At 48.3% G+C, this 6,362-nt stretch overlaps 1 long non-coding RNA gene across 1 annotated transcript; it reads right to left on the reverse strand.

Moving 5' to 3' along the window:
* Nucleotides 1–2,039: 2,039 nt before the first annotated feature.
* Nucleotides 2,040–3,358, reverse strand: LOC124229139 (uncharacterized). The gene is made up of 3 exons (XR_006885827.1): nucleotides 3,123–3,358; nucleotides 2,732–2,820; nucleotides 2,040–2,126 (listed from the first exon to the last, which is right to left on the reverse strand). It is a non-coding gene; the product is annotated as an uncharacterized LOC124229139 (long non-coding RNA).
* Nucleotides 3,359–6,362: the final 3,004 nt, after the last annotated feature.

Consider the following 6,362-nt stretch of genomic DNA (forward strand, 5'->3'; position numbering starts at 1 on the left):
GACCGCAGTATCTACAAAGTGCAAAAAATCACTTGACTCTGCCTTGGGGAGTGGTGGTGGTTAAGGAAGTCTTCCTGGAGGAGGTGGCATGTGAGCCAATTTCTGAAGCATCTATTAATAAGAGATCCACCTGTCCCACAACCACCAAAGGCAAAGACAATAGACTGGGGAAAGGGCATGCTAGCCAAGTGCAGAGACGAGGAGGTTGAGAAAGCCCACTGAGTCTGGGAGCTCCACATAGCCAGGCTGAAGCGTGTGTGTCTGTAGGCAGGAATAGGAACAGGAGCTGAGTGAAAGCAGAAACCTTGGCAAGTAAATCGCTCATGACTTGAAGTGCTAGAAGGAAAGATAATGCAAACCTTCCAGGGCAGATTAACAATTGACTTTATCACACCCATATGCATACAATGAGCCAAGTCAACTTGCTGCAGGGACAAAAAGAAATACTGCCTAACATTGAGCAATTCCCATTTGCCAGACACTGCCGCAGAATTTTACATGTATAATCTCTTTGAATCGTTCCAACAACCCTGCGGGGTGGGAATGCATTTTACATTTATAAATGAGGAAACTGAGGCAGGGAGAGGTTAAGCCACTTTCTCAAGGACCCAGAGTAAGAAAGCGGCAGTCTGGCCTCGGTGATGAGGCCTGAGCATTTTGGTTTCCTTGGAGTTGAAACAGATGAGCTGTTAGGCCTAGAGAGCTGACAGTGAAGAAGGAAAGAAGATCGGAGAAGGAGAGAGAGAAGAGAGAAAGAAAGAGCAAGAGAGAGAGCCGGAGAGCACACAAGGGCAGAAGAGGTGGAGGAAGAGGAGTTGTGGCCGTAGTTTCCCACGGGAGACCCTCTGAGCTAAGGTCTAGGGCTGGAGGCCCCACCCCCCAGAAGACCCTTTGGCTCAGGCCAAGGGAGAGTGGACGGAGCCCCGACTCCCATGGGTGGCGTCCAGGGGGAGAGCTGAGCCGCAGGCGGAACAGTGAGCATGGAGTGGAAACAGGGACAAGCCACAGCCCGGGGATGGTCAGAGCAGATGCCACCAAAGGACTCTGGACTGGGAGAGCCCTGGAGAGCCAGCCGACGCCAGCCCCTAGGTTTTGGCTAATGAAACTGGGAGAAGCTGGTTGATTCCTTCACAGGGCCCAGAACTAGGGTGTGCTTTTTCTCTCTTTGCCTAAAATGGCCCATCTGGTCAAGGAAGAGGCAGGACCAAAATCCAAGTCTTTTCATCTCCTGGAGTTCAAAGATTTGTCACCACCCCTCCCTTCCCACGGGGTCAACTGCTCAGCCAAGGAGACTTGAAGTCTAGAAGTCTCCCTGAAGAAAGGGGAGGGCTTCCAGGCGGGGGCGGAGGGGGTGGGGGCGCTGCTTGTGCAGTGAGCCTTGGCCAGCCTCGGAGGACCGGGCGTTCGTCTGCGAGGTGCATCCACGCACTGCAAGAAGAGCCCCAATGTCCTTGCTCACTCTTTTCTTGAACATCTCGACTGTCATTGAACGAACAGAATAGAGGCTTCTGGGAAAATAAACAGTGAAGCCTGGGAGCAGGAGGCGAACCTTTTGTGCAGAAACTTCAACGTTTGGTCATGAACGACGACTAGCTCTCGGGCGTGCTGAAGCACTCTGCACAGTGACCCCCCAATGACGTGCAGCAGCATCTCCTAGTACTGCCTTGCTGGCTGTTAAAATTCAGTTGACAAACAGATGCTGTCCCCCATTGTCCCCTGCCTCCCTGACTCCTGTTCTTGGGACGCCCCCATACTTCCCCACAAGCCAACGACTGAAGACTGCTGTTCAGCAAGGGGCCTCCAGACGCTCCAGGATAAGTGCTTATTGGTCAGCACTTGCGCAAGTTCAAATTGTTAAATATTTTGAATATTGCCCTTGCTTGCCAAAAAACTCTGCAGTTCAGTTTGACTAAGTTATGCAAAATTAATGTCTTACTACATAGTCTTTCCGTCAGCTTGGTGCAGATATCTATTAAGAATCCACTAAGGGTCTAGCCCTGTCCCAAGCACCAAAAAACAACAGTGAATACAACCTGACATGGTCTGTGCAGGGTTCATGGAGCCTCTGGTCTCAAGGGGCAAGCTCCACGCTCATCTCCACACCATCGTCCGTCCGATTAGATGCCCTGCCAGAGACACGCTGTATGATCTCGCAGTTTTCAAAGAGGGTGGGGCGGTCCCCCTATGGGGCTTTTGGAAATGGGAGGAGGCATTTTCAGTTGTAATAACTGGAGAGTGTGACCGGCTTCGGGTGGGAATGCAATGGACAGTCCCGCAAAAAGAGTAATCATTCTACCCAAAATGCTAGCAGCCCCTAGATTTGGTAAAGAATTATGAGCAATCAACCTTGAGCTGCTGGCAGATGGAATGGTCTGCATGCTGAATCACAGCCTGCCAGAGCTTTATATGAGCTTGCCATTGAACGATTGGCCGGACTCTAAGCGGCAAACAGAATTTAAGGGGGGAAGTTCTGTTTACAGAATCCTATCCCACAGTCAGAGTGTTGCGTGTAACCAATGTTCCTCCACCTAGAGTCAGGCAAAGGGTTTAAGATTCTGAACACAATACCTGCAGGACCAATATATATATATTATATAAATATACATATTTACTGAACACTATACTGCCACTAGCCAAAGACTGTGGATTATGAATACAGAACTTCAGCCCAATACGCAAAGAGTTAAGTCCCTTTCTTGTTCCTGTTTAAAAAAAAAAAAGTGCAGTGTACCTCCTAATCCTTGTGGTTTCATTCCTCACCGGCCAGAAAGCATTGTCTGAACCCACACGCTTCTTTCTTAAGCTTCCTTTAGCGTCCCTCTGTTTAAGAAATAGCAGAAACAGGAGTATTATTTTCATCCTCAGCATTCACCTAAAGGAAAGCAAAGATCTCTTGTCCCTGACCACAGGGCTGGGAGCTGGCGAAATAAATTCTAGTGAAAAAATAAGTAGTTTAGAATGCTAATCCATCATTCAGCCAAAGCTGCAAAACATTTTCCTGGCATTACTCCTGTTCCCACCACATGACTGTGGGAGCCATAACTCATGTATGGTAGACACGGAGTAGACAGGCAGTGAATATCTGTTGAGTGAACGAATCAAATGACCAAAAAGAAACTTACAGAGGGTCACAGCAAGGTCCAAGTACTGCCTCATGTCACCAAGAAGTCAATTCCACGTGAGGCTCAGAGGCTGAAACCTGAAACTCTACCCTATCTCCTGTTAGATATTCAATAGATTTTTACTGATTTATCATAGTAATGACAGCTCATTGTTACTGAGTTCTTCTTATGAGCCAAGCACTGTTCTAAATGCTATACCTGGATCATTTTATTTACTCTTCTCAGCAATGCTGAGCGGTAGGTTCCTCGTTATCCCCATGGTACGGATGAGGAAAGTGAGGCAAGGAGAAATTAAGCTACGTGCTCAAGATCACACAGCTCGAAAGGGCTGGAGCAGGTTTCCAACCCTCGTGTCTTATCTCCAGAGTTCAGCCATCCTGCTCTCCCGAAGAGGGACGGTGAGTCACTGACTTTCCATTAGCTGGAGCCCTTAGGATCCCAACGCGTTCTGCTGGGCAGTTTTTAAAAGTTGTCTCAGAGAAATGGGAGTTGAGAAAGCTGCTTCTGAATCCTGGAGCATCACCATCAAATACCTCCGGAGCACTGTGCCCGACACCGTGCCAAACGCTCACCACTAAAGCCTGTATGAAGGTCCTGAAGCCGCCAGGCTATAGAGATTCCAAGGCCTGAGTGAGGGAGTCGGGTCAGGGCTGGTGGCACTGACGGCCTTGGAAGGACACCAGGACTTGGAGAAAGAGGAAAGGCACGGAGAGGAGACAACATCACGTCTTCCTGCCAACAGAAAGGAGAGTGACCTGCCTCGAAGAAAGAACTTAATCCTTCTGGCAACTCGTTCCTGCTGTTAAGAACCAGGGGCCGGGTCGAAACCCAGGAAAAGCAATCGGCACAGCCCAGAACAAAGTCTCTGGGGGAATTCTTAACAAGGCATTCCCAGGGTGACAGGAAAGAGCCTGGGGCTGGCCGCCATGATGAGAGGGGCTTTGCTAATGCCAAGAACCCAAGGGGCAAGAGTGGGTGTGCACAGGTGCTCGCACGGAAAGAGGCTACTCCTCTGCCCCTTTGAACTTAGAGGATTATACAACAGAAGCGTATACATCTCTCCAGAGGTTCAGCTTTCATGGGATCCTTTAATCGCTCCAATTGGCACCGAATCCCAACTTATTTATTCATGTGTTTTCTAGAGTTTCTCACACAACTCCCCTGAAGTCCCCAGGCAAACCTGGAGCTCTGTTCAAGATGAGTCACTCGGGAGCCCCAAGGGGTTCCCCTGGGTTGAGCCACTTCTGCCCCCAGCGAGGGATGCTAAGAACAGGTGTAGGGTGTGTATCCTTGAGTCAGGGCCTGGGCAACTTCAGAGGTCATGGAGGAAGAGGGCGGAAACACTGATGAGGGTGACTAGATCATCAAAGGGCCAGCATTTTGAACGTGCTCATTAATAGTAATTGATGAACAAGTCTCCTCAAGGATGTTCTTAGGGATGTAGGGTTAGCACTATTGGTGTTCTACAACAATGAAGTTTTGAAGACTAGGTTTGTAGATTCTGTGCTGCCAAGAATACTGTCCATTATATGGGTCATGACTCTTTGATGCACATAACAGAAACCCAACTCAAACCAGCTTAAAACAAAAAAGAAAGGGGGAATTATTGGCTCATCTAACTGAAAACTGTATGGGAGGTTCAGGCACGGCTGGATCAAAGAGTTCAAACAAGCATCAGGATTTGGTCTCTCGCTGGCAGCTCTGCTTCCTGTGTGTGGGTCTCACTCTTGAGCAGTCTTCTACCATGTGACAGACACTCAGCAGCTCCAGGCTTGTAAAGCCAGGTAAAAGAGAAATTCTTTTCAATTGCTCCAAGAAAGACCCTGAAATTAAGTCTCTCAACAGCATGATGGCTGATTTCCAAAGCAAACATTTCAAAAAGTCACTACAATAGTCATAGGCCCATCTAGACTCAAGGGGAGAGAATCTGACCCCAGGTGTCAATGGGAGAATGTCAAAGTTACAGTGTAACAAGAGCACGTGGGCTGGATATTTTGTCGAGCCATCTCTAGAAAATATGGTGTGCAGGTGACAGGTATGCACACTCAAATTTGAGAGCCATATCCTACACCAATTTTAGGCTCACTACTTATTTGATACTTTGTTTTCCAAAGTTCCTAGTATGTACGATGAACAAAGAGTCAAGACATTTATATTGAATACATAGCAAGAGGAAAACGTGGGGTATTTTCTAAGTAATGTCCTATTTTCACTCATCCTTTCACCCAGGAAATATTCACAGAGCGTCTCTTACGGTCAAGGCACGGTCCTAGGCGATAGAGCCGTAAACGAGATGGAACGGCCCCTGGTTTTGTGAAGCTTCAGTCCAGCAGAGAAGACAGTTCTTGTGAAGCAATTGCGGCTATAATGCATGTAATGACAAAGGAAACAAAGGAGCCATGGGGACCTAAAACAGGGAGCACTCACCCAGTCCAGGGGGTCAGGGCGGGCCTGGAGGACGAGCAGGAGTTAGGTGGTCAGCTGTCACTTTGTCTTTAAAATTTGTGACAACAGACCCCCCCCCCACACACACACACCCCTATTCCCCCTCTCAGCATTATTTTTCTCTATAGCTCTTTTCTTCACCTGACATAACGTGTATTGTATGTACATATTTTCCTTTATTATCTGTCTCCCTTGACTAGGATGTAAGCTCCATTGTCTGTTTGTTCACTGTGCTGCCCCCAGCACCTGTACAAGTGCCTGACACATACTTAGCACTCAATAAATATTTGTTGGATAAATGCACAGTCTTCCAGGCAGTGGGACCAGCATGTGCAAAAGAACCTGAGGAGAGGGAGAGTGTAGAGCATCCCAGGAACTGAAGGAGAAGGCAGCATAGCCGGGACACTGGGGGAGAAGGGTCCACGCCAGCGCTTCATTCATTTCCTCACCAAGAAGGATTGAGTGCCTCCAGAGTGCCAGGCACTGTTCTAGGCATAAAAAACAAACCTATTTTGAGTACTCAGTAAGAGGCAGAATTCATCAATAGTCCTCAATCAGTAACTAGGATTCATATGAACCTGTAGTCAAGACACTGTCACAGTTATGTCTCTAAGCTCACAGGTGCTCACCGTGTGCTCCTGTGTCCTGGTCCACGTCAGTTTTAGAGCCTAATTCTCCCCCAAGAGCTCTTGGAGCACAGCAGCTGGATGGCTGAAATGCAGCCATGATGTATGCATCACTTCCTCAAGCCTCCTGGCAGAAAGTGGACAACCGTCAAGGCAGCTCTACAATTCA

The sequence above is a fragment of the Equus quagga genome, chromosome 17 (assembly GCF_021613505.1).
Source record: "Equus quagga isolate Etosha38 chromosome 17, UCLA_HA_Equagga_1.0, whole genome shotgun sequence".
NCBI classification, from domain to species: domain Eukaryota; kingdom Metazoa; phylum Chordata; class Mammalia; order Perissodactyla; family Equidae; genus Equus; species Equus quagga.